The sequence below is a fragment of the Ursus arctos genome, unplaced genomic scaffold (genome assembly GCF_023065955.2).
Source record: "Ursus arctos isolate Adak ecotype North America unplaced genomic scaffold, UrsArc2.0 scaffold_1, whole genome shotgun sequence".
Lineage (NCBI taxonomy): Eukaryota > Metazoa > Chordata > Mammalia > Carnivora > Ursidae > Ursus > Ursus arctos.
Window position 1 is genome coordinate 81,819,601 of NW_026622763.1, and position 16,537 is coordinate 81,836,137.

At 44.5% G+C, this 16,537-nt stretch overlaps 1 protein-coding gene across 4 annotated transcripts in view; it reads left to right on the plus strand.

Moving 5' to 3' along the window:
- The first annotated feature begins 14,604 nt into the window (after positions 1-14,604).
- The window catches only part of CREB1 (cAMP responsive element binding protein 1), a 60,042-nt gene continuing 58,109 nt past the window's right edge, over positions 14,605-16,537 (plus strand). For 2 of the 4 annotated variants that reach the window (XR_007188466.2, XM_044381220.3), the window contains exon 1: positions 14,622-14,719. The gene's annotated coding sequence lies outside the window, so the exon portion shown is untranslated. Of the gene's footprint in view, positions 14,720-16,537 lie in introns of all 4 variants that reach the window. The other 2 variants (XM_048214280.2, XR_007188467.2) reach the window with 2 other exon arrangements.

Consider the following 16,537-nt stretch of genomic DNA (forward strand, 5'->3'; position numbering starts at 1 on the left):
GAAGCGTTTTACCAAGACACATGTGAACTTCAGCATTAAAATGGCCAGAGTAACTGTAGCCTACTTCATCATTTTTGCTCATGTATTGAAAAGAAATGTCACTATTCCGGGGAAGAAATGCACTCTGGCCCTTCTGAAATGCGTCCTGTGATAAATTATATTGTACTTTATCACATTAAAGCACCAGTTTTTAAGCCCTCACAGACATTAAGTGTGGACGTTTTGTCTCCTTTTACTAAGCATTGGGTAGCATTCGCCTAAAGCCTGAAGGGAAAGAAGCAAGAACCTAATGAACCAGTTTAAAAGGCAAGAGAACCCCTATGTTTTTATATTATTATTACTAATGCCTTAAGTATCTGACTATGAACATGAGAGCCATGAAGTCACAAATGCAGAATTTGGACAGAACTGCAAAAAAAGTAAGCCCGTTAGCCTTAGAAAGTCAAATGTCTTCACCTCAGGGTTGCTAATGCTGTTTTCCCATGGTTTCTTGGAAAACACAACTGTTTTCTTTGGACTCTTTCCAGGTGCTTTATTGAGGGGGCAAGCTGGATGAAGAGGAGCATATCGTAAATAACTTTGTCACAGAAGGACAAGGAGCGTTGACCTCAATATGCTTCTGTTCTTTCTACGTAAAATTCTCCGAGTACAATTGCACGGGAAGCAGCATAGTCAGAGAGGTAGCACTGGTCATTTGCTGACTGTCCTGGGACAATAATCCTCAAATACTTTCATCCTAGAGTTTTACTTTAATACCCTGAATCAGTGCTTCTAAAAGGTGAAGGACCAAATTTTTTAAAAATTTCCAATCCCATGCAGATGTTTGTAAAATACAGTACAAATGAATGACTAGAAAACAAAATGTAAAAACAAGGAATACAAAATAGAACCTTCACATTTTGTGTTATTGATTTCAACAGACACAAAATACTCTGTTGAATTGCTATTAAAGTTTAGAAATGCTTGCTCTCAATTTCTGTACTGACCTTGTGGCAGACAGGTAACAAAAATTCCCAACTACAGTTTCCGAAGGACTGCCTGATCACACACATAGATGCAAACACGGACACACACACACACACACGTATCACGGAAGCACACACACACAAGCACACAAGACACCATATAGGTCAGCTCCTACCCACTTAAAAAATAATTTAAATTTGCATTAAATTATTACATTAGTTTTTGAAAAAACTCAACTTTGTGCAAAAAAATCTGGTGAAGAAACAGCAGTCTCTTACCCCACCACTCCAAATCTTCTAGGGTCTACCCAGAGAGGTGGCCCAGCTAACAATCAGAGCTGTCATAAAGCTGTCGCCATCAGTTCCTCCCCCTCCGCCAGCCTGACCTTCCTCCTGAAGTTCCCTTCCTCCTTCTCATGGGTGCTGTTGAGGTATTCCTTTTACCTTCCTTCTCCAGGGGTTCCCTTTGAGATAGATTATATTCTTGTTCAAAATATTTGCTGCTCCTGCAATGGGTGGATTGTACTTCCTTACCCCCTTGACAGCCCACGCCAGGACGTGCGATGTTCCACTCTATGGAAGGATTTTACATCTCTGCCATGTTACACTCAGAAGTCACCACGTCACTTGCCAATCCATGTGTCATCCCAAGGTAGAAGCATAAGAGACAGACAAGATCTGTTCTCTCTCTTTCTCTTTCCCTCTTCCACAAGGCTAGCCATAATGTCCGGGGTAGAGGCTGCTCCATCAGCCTTTGTCCCACTATCAAGATGACAACAGAACTACATGGTGAACACGTTGGGTGAGTAAAAGTTAAACCTTAGTTGTAAACCATGGAGACTTCCGTGTTGGTTGTGATTGCGTCATACCATAAGCTGACAGATATGCACTTGTTTCCTGGATCTTCTTTCTTGGTTTACTCCCTCATTTTGGTAATGCATACCTTCTCGTAGTTTCCTGACAAAGTGTTTGTGATAGGCAAAAATCTAGCATGTCTAAAAATAACAGGATACTGCTATTGAAATAATTTTCCCTCAAGATCGGAGCCCACTAACACATCACCTTCAAGCTTCCAGTGATGCTGTTGAGAAGTCCAGTGCCACTCTCATCCCGGTCCTCTGTAGGTGCCTGCAGCCCCTCCCAGAGGCTTTTACGTTCTATTTGTTTTTATACATGGTATTCGAAAACTGCATGGTCATACGCTTAGACATGGGCTCTTTGCAAGAGATTTGAGTATCTCCTTCAATCTTAATACTCATGTTTTTCAAATCCAGGAAAGTGTCTTCAATAATTTTTCCCCTTAAGATCATCTTTTATTCCCCTCCTTTTTAAAAGGAAGGATCTAGTTTCAGCAAAGCTACACGTGTTCATAGTTTGCATAATCCACAGCCCTCTCACTGAACACTTACCCTACCCTAGAGACAGGCACTGTGAATTTTTTGAACCGGTTCTTTGAAATTGACCTCCATATCTCTACACATGTTTTAATTGTGGCAACTTGGTATTTCTGCTTTAAGCATTACTTATTGACTTTGCATTATGGAAATGAGGGTTTATTTTCCTCCCTCCCTGCATGCCCACCACATACGTGCTCTTTCATTATATATCGTAATTTTATTTTATTTTTTTAAAGATTTTATTTATATATTTGAAAGAGAGAGAAAGAGAGAGCATGCAGGCGGAGAGACAGAGAGAGGGACAAGCAGACCCCACGCTGAGCACAGAGCCTGACAGGGAGCTTGATCCCACGACCCTGAGACCATGACTTAAGCCGAAATCAAGAGTTGGTCACCCAACCGACTGAGCCACCCAGGTGCCTATCATAATTTTAATTAGATTAATAATTGGTAGTTATGTTTTTAGAGCCTTGTATTCAATTCTATTTGAACCATATAATAGACTATAATTAATTTTCCTCTCCTGCCTAACTTCCTGGTTTTTTTCTGGAGTTAATCATTGTACTGTTCTTTTCATTTATGTGATTGTCTAAGCACATATCACTAACTCAAAACTCTCCACCACTTTAACTCTCATCTCATATAGTCAGACGTATCAGGCTTTCCAGTTGATTGGTTGGTTAGTTGGTTGAATAGTCTGTTGGTTTCTCTCTGTCATGCTGATCAAATCCTTTAAATGCATGGGCATACCCCCAAATGGAAGTCCCTTCTCTGCATTTCTCAAGATAGGACAGAATAAACTTTAGTTTGCAGTTTGTTAACTGGGTTTATAACTTACATATTTAGCCAAATGTTCTGTAGGTCTCCCTTTGTCCTCTTTTCCTGGGCTCTGTACATGGGATGCATCAGGCATGACCTCTAATTCCTGAACCCTTTCGGGTTCCTACAGGACAGGTTACTTCCTTTTTGTTGCTGTCCCTTCTCCCTCCTGCAGGCACTCAGGTATCAGCTTCTTCCATCTTCCATCTGTTACTTTCCTTCCATCTAGCCCATCTTCTAAGCATGTGCTGAATTTTCTCAACTGCTATGGTTTCCTTTCCTGTTCCTTTTGTCCTTAGGGGGCTGAATTAATTTCTTATTGTCAATGTAACAAATTACCACGAACTTAATGGCTTAAAACACAAATTTATTATCTTATAGTTCTAAAGGTCTGAAGTGTAAAATCAGTCTTGGTGGGCTAAAATCCAGGTGTTGGCGGAGCTGCACTCCTTCCGGACACTCTAGGGGAGGATCTGTTTCTTTGCCTTTTCTAGCTCCTAGAGGCTTCTGTATTCCTTGGCTCATGACCTCATCATCTATCTTCAAAACAGAGCATCTTTCGATTTTTTTTTCTTTCGCTCTGACTCTAATTCTCCTGCCTTCCTTTTTCCCGTTTAAGGATCTTTGTGATTACACCCAAATAATCCCAAAAAATCTCCCCATCTCAAAATCCTTAAGTTTATTACATCTGCAAAGTTCTTTTTGCCAGGTAAGCTGACATATTCATAGGTTTCAGGAATTAGGACATGAGTGTCTGGGGATGGGGTGGCATTATTCTGTCTATACCATAAGGGTTTGAAGTTTTCTTAGTCCTGTGCTATGGAGGCTCAGGAACGAACAGAGAACAAAAAGTGTATGTTTAATCAGGAGCCCAGATAGTATGTGTCCTGGTTCAAATCTGTGAAATTCTTCTCCTATCTACTTCTGAAATAGATATAAGTAAGGAGAGCATATAATAGAAATAACCAATTATCACTAAAGCCCTCAATCCATATACAAGATTAGGACAGGCCTGAGAATGTTTTCATACACCCTGAGTGCCACTGGTTGGGAGAGGAGCCAGCAGAGTGGAAATGGGAAGAAAATGAATAAAAAGTGATAAACAGAACAAAGGGGAGGGGAAAAAAGGCTTGTGGAGGAGGTACATATGATAAGATTATGAAATACGGCTGTCATTCAGTAATACAGGTGCTACCCATGGCCTAGTAGACACAGATCAGAGATGGGAATAGGCAGTCAACATTATCTATATGGGAAAAAAGGAAGCTAAATTTAGAATTGGAGGCTCTAAATTCAAATCCATCTTTAAATTTACAGTTTCATCTTGTGCAAGTCAATTAGGTGTCTTGAATACATGGCCAAGGAAACTGAAACCCAGAAAAGTTATTTCAGTTTTAAATTAGCACATAGACATCAAAGACCCTAGTGAGACATCATACAGCAGTTGAATGATAGTTGAATCTGAGGTGGAAAGAAGCACCAAATGACAACTAGCATAAGGGTGTAGCCAAGGATAACATGGAAACCCAAGAGCTGACAGGCAGACAAAAAGAAAATTATCTTTTTCATTTCAGGCTAGACGGACTAACTTGGCCATAAGAAAATTCACCTTATTGCATGGATATAATATTCTATGGAAAAACCACTTTTATTCATTCAAAACAATTTTACTGAACTCCTCCAATGTGAAAAACATCATGCTTGCTAGGCATATCTCAATGAATAAGGCAGATGTAATCTCTGCCCTCCTAGAGATTATAGTTAGCAGGGGACTAGACAATTAAATCACAACCAGTAAGTGTGAGAGGCACTTTGATGGAAACAGAGGCCCCTAAACCGGACTGGGGTGTTGGTGTGATGGGGAGAACAGTTAGGTAGGGCTCAGAGCTAATGATATACCCTTCAAAGCTCAGCTAAAGCGTAGGAGCTAGTGAAGCAGGGAGGGAAGGGAGTGATGTGGTAGTGTTTCAAGGAGCCTACTCTTTGCTGAGGAAGGGCAATATCTTGGAAGCTAGTTGGCCTGATTCTTGTGGCATGTGTGAAAATGGCAATAGGCTTATGCCAGAAGAAAAGTGTTTGGGTTACTATGGGGCTTTCAGAATGGTGGAATTATACTGATGAAATCATAACTACTTTGCTTTCCTTTCAATGCAAAGTCCCTCCCCACTGTCCCCTCTATAAGCAGGCAGGGGAGCACCCTGGTTGAGAGTAAAACACTAGAGCCAGACTGTCCGGTTCACATTCTACCTTGCCACTTACTAGCTCTAGGATCTCAAAGACATTTCTTTGCGCTTCTGTGCTTCAGTTTACTCATCTATAAAATGTTCCTAATGTTACTATTTCCCCTCATTGGGTTATTGTGAGGATTAAATTAATCAACACAGCAAAAGTGTTTAGAACAGTGCTTGGCACAAAGTAAGGACTCAATAAATCTTCACCTGTTACCGCTACTGATTTCAATCACCGACCACTGGCCCCTTCATAATTTCTAGGGGGTAATAAGCCATCTGACTTTGTTTATGTGGCACTGAGTTCAGTCACAGGAAGCCGAGAACGTCGCGGTCCTGGTAGCTTACCATTTAGTCCTCAAAATCGAAATTAAAAGTAACCAGAATCTTGCTGGTCAGTTCCTCAGTTCTGACTCTGGGACATGGGAAAATAAGAAAGCTTCAAAGAGGTCCTCATCTCCTTCAGGTTATACAGAACCAAGACAGAGACGGCACACAGCATGGCCGTGCTGCAATCAAGCCCCATGAGCAGCCCGTACCTGGGTGGGACCCTCATGATACAGGCTGCAGTACAGAAACTCAGTATCTTCGGATGTATCCCAAGGTGATCAGGCCGAAGGGGATCTGTTTTGCTAACCAAATACCAGGAGATTCATATTTAATCCAGAATTTCAACTACATTCAGTCAACAAATATTTGAATGCCAGTTATGTACAAGATACTGTTCTACAGGTTAAGGACACAGCAGTGGAAAAAAAAAATGTCCCTGCCCTAGAGGGATCAGATGGACAATAAATACAACAAGTGAGTCAAGCATATAGCACACCACAGAGCGATAGGTGCTATGGAGAAAAATAAAGTGGCAAAGGGAGATGGGGGAGCAAAAGAGCAAAGAGAGGTGGAGTATAAGGTGAACGATTTTCATCAGAAGAGAAGCCCTCACAGAAATGGGGACATCTGAACAAAACCCGGGGAAGACATGAAAATGTCTGGAAGGAGCATTCCAAGCATAAGGAACAACAAGTGCACAGTCCCTGAGGAGAAAGCATGTCCAAGACATCTGCGGAACAGCAAAGTGGCCAACATGACCAAACAAAGAAAAGTAAGGGGAAGAATAACAGGAAGTGAGAGCAGGGAGCTAATGGGAATTATAGACTAATTGCAAGAATCATGGCTTTCACTCTGAGTGAGATGGGGACCCGCTGGATAGTTCTGGACAGTGATAGCATGGTTACTTTATGTTTTAAAAGGATCATTCTGGCTGCTATGTTGAGAATAGAATGAAGATTAAGGGTAGCTGATACAAAATCCCAGTCAAAGGTGGGAGTGGTGGTATCAGAGGAGATGGGGAGAGTGGTCATATATTTGGAAAAGAGAGCAACAGGATTTGATGACAGATTGGACATGGGGTATAAAAGTTGCTGAGTCAGCCTCTGCAATGGGAATGATGGAGTTTTTGAGGAGGTTTTTGAGGAGAGAGGAGATCTGGAGCTCAGTTTTGTTATAATAAAACGGAGAGGTCCATTAAACATCCAAGTAGGGATGCTGAGGTACTTGGATATACAAGTCTGGGTCTGAAACTAAGGAGTTGTGAACTTACTTATATCTACTGTCATAAGACTGAAGGAGATCATTAAAGCAGAGAGTACAAGAACAAAAGAAGTCCCAGGGCACCTGGGTGGCTCAGTTAGTTAAGTGTCTGCCTTCAGCTCAGGTCATGATCTCAGGGTCCTGGGATCAAACCCCATGTTGGGCTCCCTGCTCAAAGGGGAGTCTGCTTCTCCCTCTCCCTCTGCTCCTCTGCTTGTGCTCTCTCTCTCTCTTGCTATCTCAAATAAATAAAATCCTTAAAAAAAAAAAAAAAGAACAAAAGATGTCCAAGGACAGAGTCCTGAGACATTCCAATATTAAGAGGTCAGTGAGGAAAGGAAACTGAGAACAGTGACCAGTAGTGTAGGACAAAAACCAGGAGAACATAGCGTCCCAGAGGCCAAGTGAAGAAAGTGTTACAGGGAGGAGGGAGGCATCAACTGTGTCAGATGCTGCTGACAGGTCAAGTGAGATGAAGACTAAAAACAGGTCACTGGATTAAGTAACATGGAGAGCAGTCAGGTGGAATGCTGGGGGTAAGAGCTAGTTGCAGAGGATTTAACAGAAAATAAGAGAAAAGGAATTGGGACAGTGAATATAGAACTCTTTCAAGGGTATTTACTGTAGAGAGAGAAAAAAAAAGAAAAGAAAAGAAAAAGAAAAATGAGACAGTAGCTGGAGGAAGAAGTAGAAGTCAAGAGTTGTTTTTTGTTCTTGTTAAGATTAATTTTAAGAAGCAATATATTAATTTACATGGGGAACTGTAACTGGTAAACAGACCAGGAATAGTTATAACAGGTCAGTGCTTTCTCTTTTCTGTGGGAAAACTATCTGGAAAGCACAATGAAAATCACAAGATGGGGCACCTAGGTGGTTCAGTTAGTTAAGCGTCTGCCTTTGGCTCAGGTCATGATCCCGGGGTCCTGGGATCAAGCCCCACATCAGGTTCCCTACTCTTGGCGGTGAGCTTGCTTCTCCCTCTCCCTCTGCCTACTGCTCCCCCTGCTTGTGCGCACGTGCTCTCTCTGTCAAATAAATAAATAAAATCTTTAAAAGAAAAGAAAGGAAAATCACAAGATGACTTCATGAGCATTGATAACTTGCACCGATTCCAACTATGAAGAGCCTCAAGCATCCCTCTGTACTGCTGGGGACAACTCAGTAGATCATATGCTTGCATCAACTGGGCAAGGGACCTCTCCCTTGACCAGTGCTGGAGAAACTCTAACCATGCATTCATTCTTTTATTCAAGAAACATTACTAAGCACCTATTATATACCAGTTACTAGGGATACAAGTTCAACAAAACAACACTCTGCCTTTAGGAAGCTCATGGTTCAATGAAGGATGAAGATAAGTGAATGAATAGTTACAATATAATGAGTATTAAAAGAGGTACATGTACATATAAGGGAAAAAAAATTAAATAGTTAACTATTTGGTAGTGGGGATATTTGGGTCATTCACTTTTTTTTTTCTTTTTGCTGTTATAAATAGAGAGATGTTAATGATTTCAACTGCTTTCTGATCCAGAAATCTTTATTGATATCTATTTCATTAAGATAATTACATTAAGATTAAGATTATAAGGTAATAACCAGGGGCGCCTGGGTGGCACAGCGGTTAAGCGTCGGCCTTCGGCTCAGGGCGTGATCCCGGCGTTATGGGATCGAGCCCCACATCAGGCTCCTCCGCTGGGAGCCTGCTTCTTCCTCTCTCACTCCCCTGCTTGTGTTCCCTCTCTCACTGGCTGTCTCTATCTCTGTCGAATAAATAAATAAAATCTTTAAAAAAAAAAAAAAAAAAAAAAAAAAAGATTATAAGGTAATAACCAAATAAGAAGAAAGCCTTTTATATACCTCCTCATTTGAACTGCAAAAGCAACCAAGAAAATAAATCTGAACAGTATGAACCATCGAAGATCAGAGACAGGCAAGTTGGAAACTCATTCAACAAATACATAGTGAGCACCGTGTATATGTTAGGGCATGGTTCTAATACTTGACATACATCAGTGAACAAAATGAAAATATTGCTTTTTAAAACTTGTATTTTAGCAGGGGAGTCAGTCAACAATAAACATAAAAAGTAGTAAAATAGTATGTTTGAAGGTAGTAAGTGCCACAGAAAAGAAATATTAACAGGATATGGAGATTCCAGAAAAATAGGGTGGGTACGGGGGGTGGTGGTGATTGAGGTGGGGGTCAAGTTGCAATTTTAAATAGTATGGTAAAAGAAAAAACCCACAATGTGATGCCCTTTTTCACTCATAAATAAGCAATCAGAGTAAAGATGGACTGAGGTGGGCACTTTGATACATTGCTTAAAGGAGTGTAAATTGCTATAACCCTTCTGAATAGCAATTGGACAATCAAGGACTTGAGAATGCTTCAGGGTCTTTGCCGCAGTGATTTATATCCAGTGTGAGGAAGTAACTCTAAATAAAACTTCGTGAATAAAGCAAAAAATAGAGAGAGAGAGAGAGAGAGATAGGAGATAGATGGATGCATGGAAGGAAGGAAGTTAGTTAGTTCGGTCCGGGCCTCAGTGAGAAAGCGCTTTCTCCCTCAGCAGACTTGAAGGAAGTGAGGGAGTTAACTCTCTCCATACTTGGAAAAAGAACATTTTAGGCACTGAAACAGCCCCGAGGTGCTAAGGCAGAAGTGTGGCTGGTATATGGCCAGGCAAGAAGTAGGGAGACTTCTTCAGAAGCAATTGCAGTAATCCAGGCAAGAAATGAAGGTATTGTAGACTTAGCTCTCTTGCAGTGGAGGTGGTAAGCAGTCAGATTTGGATACATTTTGCAGGTATAGCCAATAAATTTTTCTAAAGGAATATATGTGAGGTGTGAGAGAAAGGAAGGCACTAAGAATTGTGCCAAGATTTTTAACCTCAGCTATTAGGGTGGGAAAAGCTGCAAGTACAGATGTGAGGGGGAAATTCAGTTCAGATTTAGATATATTGAGTTTGAGGTGTCTATTAGACATCTATAGCATCTCAGATCCTTTGGCCTCTTACTCTGCCCCTGTTGCCATACCCAACATACCTCAGGCCATAACCACCCGACAGTGTTTTGCTTCATGTTCCGGCCCATACAAAATGGAGGTATCTGAATTTGGGGGGGAGAGTAGTGTTAGCATCCATCCTATTGACTGAATCTCTGCCTCTTCCCCTGACTTACTTCTTTTCCCTATTGTCATTTCCCAGGGATTATATTCCCTAATAAAATAACAGCTTAGAGGCCTACACCTCAGGTCTGCTTCCTGGGGAAACCCAGGCTAAGACAATAACCATGTTGAGGTGTGCGTAGGTACTGGTTTAAATGAGCCTGGAGTTTGGGGGAGTGATTTGTGGGGAAGGTATAATTTTGGAAGTTGTCAGTATAGACCTAGTATTTACAATCATGAGATTGGATGAGAGCACAAAGGAGTAGACAAAAAAGAAATGTCAGAAAGAGGAGAGGTTGAAGATTTTAGTACCTTTGAGACAGAAACAATGTTTTAGTCACTACTCTACCCACAGTTTCTAAGAGTGCATGGCACAAAGTAGGTGTTTAACAGTTACTTTTAGAATAAAAGAAATAGGTCACCATGGCTTTGGGGTTAGGTAGGAGAGTGAATTAAGTCATGAGAGATGATGAACTAGAATAGGCAGGGCTCACGGAATTTGAGTTTGTAGTGAGAGTGATAGTCAGGTTCAACAGCGGAAGCAAGAGAGAAAAATAACAGGAAAAGGAAGCCGTGGTTAGAGAGAAGCTCTCAGATATCACTTTCTCCTTGAAGTCTTTTATAATCAACTTATGAGATCTCCCCCCTTTTCTGGATCTCTCTCAGGGTACTTATCGATCATAAACTAAGTCAAGTTATATCCATGTGCTCTTCTCTACTTTTCCCAATATTGATCATATTTTCCAGGGGTGTAATTGAGTCAAAAATAAAGGTAGCTTCCAAGTCCCAGAGACAAAAAATGGATGTTTAAAGTTTGACATTTCTAGTTCATTTTCATGGTTCATAGAGATGCTAGAGAAGACTAGATGAAATTGAGAGACTCAATTTCAATTTTGGAGTATATCCAAAATGTTTAGTAAAATAACTTGCACTTGGATGAATGGACGATTGAATGAATGAGTGAGTGAACAAAGTTAGGTGAGAACAGAGGCCAAGAGAGCAGAACTCAAGGAGAATACAGGGTGTAATAACTGATGGAGGTCCACAGGTCTGACGACAGAGCACGAGGGAGTAAAGGACGTGGGCCTGCAGTCAAAATGCACCTAGGAAGTGAGCCAAGTAAGATATGAAGAGATAGGGCCTAACTGAAGGTCATTGTGGACAGATAGGAAGAATGTGAGGAAATTTTGAAACAAAAAACTACCATTTTGATGGATGATAAAAATAGGCTATGAGTAAATAATTTCAAGAATTTGGTGTCATGTATAGGGTAAGAAGAGCAAGATGATAAGCTCAATTTTGAAAATGTATTTGACATAAGGGTGAGATATGCAAGTAAAAGTAGTAATAGGCAACATTTTAATCAACTTATTACATGTCAAACATTGTTCCAAGAACACATTCCATCAATGGTCTCATTTAATTACCACAATAACACGATGATGTAGGTGCTATTATCATCTTTATTTTGCAGACGGGAAAACTAAGGGACAAGAATGAACAATTTGTCCAGTGTCACATAGTTAGTAAGTGGCTGAGCCAGGATTTCACACCAAGATATTAAGGAACTTTGCCCAGGACCAGATATATTCATTATTTATTCAATAAATATTTAACAAGCACCGCTACAATCTATAAATTGTTGCTGGTGCTAGGAATGGGAGGGGAGGAAGAGAGCTGGTGGTGAATAAGACAGACATAATTCTTACCCGCACAGACTTAAATAAGTATGTATGGTGAGTCGGAAAATAAACTGAGAAGTTACAGTTTGGTAGGGGAGTGGGTAGCAAAAAAGAATTCCAGAGGAGGGGCAACATGTGTAAGTACCTTGAGATGAGAGCCTACAGTAGGAAAAAGAGAGAGAGAGAGAGAGGGAGAAGAGCCTAGAAAAAATAAAAAGACTAATATGGCTGGAGTGCTGAGAGCTAGGAGGACAATTGGGGAAGTTGGGGAGAATGAGAAACCCATATCGTAGAGGGTCTGGTGTCCATGATAAGGAGCTTAGACTGTTTTCAGTAAGCAAAGGGAAGCCATTAAGAATTCAAGCAGAGTAGTGACTTGATCAGATTTATATTAAAAAAAAAAAAAGACTCTGGTACAGCATGGCAACTGGATTGGAATAAGCCAAAAGCAGTTCTGTTGGACCTAGATGGTAGTCATTGCAAGACTTCAAATGATGAGGGTTGACTATACTACAGTATGAAAAGTAGCCATCAGAAAGGAGAGGCCACAAATCAAATTTTTTATTTTTTAAAGATTTTATTTATTTTAAAGTGAGGGAGAGAGCGTGGGGGGTGGGAGGCGGCAGAGGGAGAGGGAGAGCATCTCAAGCATACTCACAGCACTGAGCACAGAGCCCAAAGCCAGGCTTGATCCCCACGACTCTGAGATTATGACCTGAACCAAAATCAAGAGTCGGACACTTAACCGACTGAGCCACCCAGGCACCCCACAAATTCAATTTTTTAAGGCAGAGAAGCCTAGGTGATTGGGATGTATGTCAAAAGTATCTCAAGTTTCTGGCTTGAACTGAGTAGATGGATGGGATGCCCCTCACTGATCCAAGGGCTATGAGAAGAGGATTTTGGAGGGATTATGATATATAGGTTGAGTTTAACATGGCCCAGTCATCCAAATGAAAGTGTCCCAAAGCCGGTTAGAAATATGAATTCAGAGTTCAAGAGCCAGATCTAGGCTTGAGGTATGGGTTGGACAGTCTTTGGCAGAGGGTACCTGAAGCCGCTGGAAGAGGATGAGACCACCAAGAAAAGTGTACACGAGGGCTCGGCTCTGCAGGATTCCAATATTTGAATAACAGAGAAGTTGCTTGTTAAAGAACAATCAGAGAAATAAGAGGAAAACCGAAATAAGAGCAGAGGGAAGAGAATATTTAAATAAAGGTGTAGTCAATAGTTCCAAATGCTAGAATGAGGTCTTGTAAGAGGAGGACTGAAGCTTGTAGGTGACAGTTCAGAGCTGCCTCAGGTGAGTGGTGAACAGAAGCCAGACTGGAGAGGGCTGAGCAGTGGGACCCGTGAGAATGTCCATTGGGTAAGACACAACTGCAGTCATAGCTGGAGAGAAATATTTTTAATATTTTTAAATAAATGAGACTTGAGCATGTTCAAGTATTAGAAAAGCCAGCCGTGAAGGAAGTGTTGAATATAACAGAAGGAGAGAGGGATCCTCTTCAGCCCAAAGTCCCTGAGAGAGCAGAAGGGGATCTAGAGTACCAGGAAGAGCAACTCTTCTTTGTGATAGGAAGCCAGTAAGGGGTGGGGCTCAGTCAGATTTGAACCCACTCGGTCCTCTCGGTCGGCTTCCTAAAGATAGGTTTGCTTTAAAGCACAGAAGAATTATAAGCCATGAGAGCCCGGGGAAAGGACTGCAGAGTTCAGTAAAAAGAAGAGTCAGAAACGTGGCCTTGAGCGACCTCTGAGAAAGCAGTTTCAGTAGTCGAAGGAACGTTAGTCACACTGTCGGGTTTAGAGTGGGAGTGGGTGGTGAAGAAAAGGGCGCAGTGGGTGCAAACCACAGCGGTAAGAAACGGCGGTGAAAAGACAGCGACCCGGGAGGTTGCCAGAACAAAAAGGCGGGCAGGTGGGGGAAGGGGGTCATATTTTGGAATGTCCCAGAGCAACCTCGGTCGGGACAGGTCATTACTCGGAGGCCCTCCAGGACCGAACAGGTCATCCACGGCCTGGCTGCTGGGCTGCACCCCGCCAGGTGCCACAAGTCCCGGGGCCTCCGCGCCCCCCCCCATCCCCCGAGATCGAACAGTGAGGCGAGCGGCCGCCAGGTCTTTCCGCTGACTCTCGGAGAGGAGAGGCCGCGGGCCGGGCAAACCCTTCCCACGCGGGCGCCACCACGCCGGGGCAGCGCAGGGGCCCCGCGTCCCGGCACCCGGCCCACGCCCCAGGCCCCAAGCTTCGGGGCGTTTGCAGAGCCTCCGCCGCCCTTCCTCCCAACTCGCCCGACTCCGGCTCTCAGCCGAGTCCCACACCCGGCGGCGCGTCGGCCACGTCCCCGCAGCTTTTGAAAGTTCCCGGGGCGGGAGGCGCTCAGGGGCCAGGGCTCAGGCCCGGCGCACCGCGCCGCAGACGCCCTAGAGCCCGCCGCTTACCGCCGCAGGGGCAGGCAGGCGCGGGGGTTTCCACCAAGCCGTCGACACCCCAAGGGAATTCCCCACAGGGCCACGCGCGAACCCGCCTTCCTCCTGCATATTGCCGCCGCCGGGTTTTATCCGCAAAACGGCGAGGTGGGGCTCAGACCACTCCTCCCCCGCCCGTCCCTTCCCACCTTAGCCACCACCCCAATCCCGGCGGAACGCCTTCGCCTCGGCCGAAGGACTCCGAAGGCTTTCGGCAAGTTCCGCCTCCAACGCGGGGGGCGGGGCCGCTCGAGCTCCTCCGGGCCGAGCTCGGCTGTTTCCGTGCGCGGCCGCTGCGCACTCGGCACTGGGCGGCGCTGGCTGGCTCCCTGGCTGCGGCTCCTCAGTCGGCGGCGGCTGCTGCTGCCTGTGGCCCGGGCGGCTGGGAGAAGCGGAGTGTTGGTGAGTGACGCGGCGGAGGTGTAGTTTGACGCGGTGTGTTACGTGGGGGAGAGAATAAAACTCCAGCGAGATCCGGGCCGCGAACGAAAGCAGTGACGGAGGAGCTTGTACCACCGGTAAGAGGAGCAGGAGGAGGAGGCAGGAGCCGGAGAGAGCCGGGGGGACGGAGGGGGGACGGGGAGGCGCCGGACACCCGCGCTCGGGGCCTTCCCCTCGCAGGAGGGGCCGCGGTAAAGATGGAGCCTCCGCCCGAGCCCCACAACATCGCCGCCGCTCGCAGCGAACAAAGAATAATGGCGGCGGACTGGAGCCAGCGGCGGCCGGGGCGGCAGCGACTCTGCCTGCAGCCAGCGGCGGCGCTCATGGCGGGGGGCGGCGGGCGGCGGGCGGGGTGGGAGCCGGCGGCCGGGGGTGTGTGCGGGCGGCCGGCCGCGGCGAGCTGGCGCCCGCGTTCCCGCCGCCGCCGCCGGGCCGGGCCGGGCGCGGAGCCGGGAGCCGGGAGCCGCCCCGGGGGAGGCCGCCCGCCGCCCGCCCGGCCCGGCGCTGCCCCCCGCGCCGCCCGTCCGCTCGCCCGGCCCCCGCCGCCCGCCTCGCCCCCGGTCTGGCCCGACCTGGCCCGGCCGTCCGCCGGGGCAGCGCCGCCGGGGTGCCCGCGGGGGGTGGAGGAGGAAGAAGGCGACAGTTGAGGGCAGAGGAGGTGAAGGTGCCTGCCTTCCCGGTAGCCTCGGTGTCTGCCATGCCCGCTTCGCGAGGGGAAGCGCTGCAACGTCTGACCTACTCTTCTTTCCACTCTCTTTGTGCAATAAAGTTCGAAACCAAAGGTTTCCTCTCGTACTGTATTTTATTCATGCCCTTTTTCCCCGCTCCCACCCCATTGGGGAGATACTGTTTTCTGTTCTTTTCTGCTTAGTTGACATGATGAGAGCCGTGCTTTTTAATATAATTTTTTTACTCTTTCCCTCATTCTTTTTTTAAGTCAGTAGTCATGGAAATGCATTCTTTGGGGAGGAAGGGGGTGCTAAGAAAAAACATATTTGTAAAACTTTTTAAAAAAACTGTTGGGATCCTGTAAAAGGGAAGCTGGTGTTTGAAAACAGTTTCGGTTTTAACCCTTTTAGTAAGGTAATAATCCTTGAGATCTATCATTCTGAAACACTTCGTTGAAACGCATATTAGCCGATGCACTTTTGTTTTACATCACTTTGGGGGGGGGGGACCGAGTTTGGGTAATCCTCTGGATCCGGGTTTCCCACATGTTTCTGTCTAAACTTAAACAAGAGATTGATTAATACTAATTCTAAAAATAGGCATTTAAAAGTATCCAGTGTTTGCCTCCCATGCAATAAGTAACTCCAGCCGGGGACCGACAGTAGTTTAAACCACAAGGCTTATTTTTTCTTTGCCTATTGGGAAAAAGGAACGGCAGAAAAATCACTGACACATTGAAGATTAAAAGACAGTTTTGAAAGGACCTGGAATATGACCTATTTAAGTTTGTGATAGGTTCCTAAGAAGTTAGAATTTTATCCTAGCCTTAAGCTTGCATCAGTTCTGCCTTCTAAAGGTTTGGTGTAAAAGATACTTTAGTTGCCAGCTATTGAAATCTTTTTACACTCACAGCTCATTTCCTGCTTTAAAAGTAAAGCCAAAACGGTTATTTTAGGTGGTGCAAAAGATGAACAAGTTATTTGTTTTAAAAATACTGTCATAGTAGGATAGTATTGTGGTTGATACATACAAGGTTTCTTCTCAAGAATAAATAGTGATTGGTAATAGAAGCACTGTCTTTTGATTTTTCTGTATCCAAGTCACTTTTTC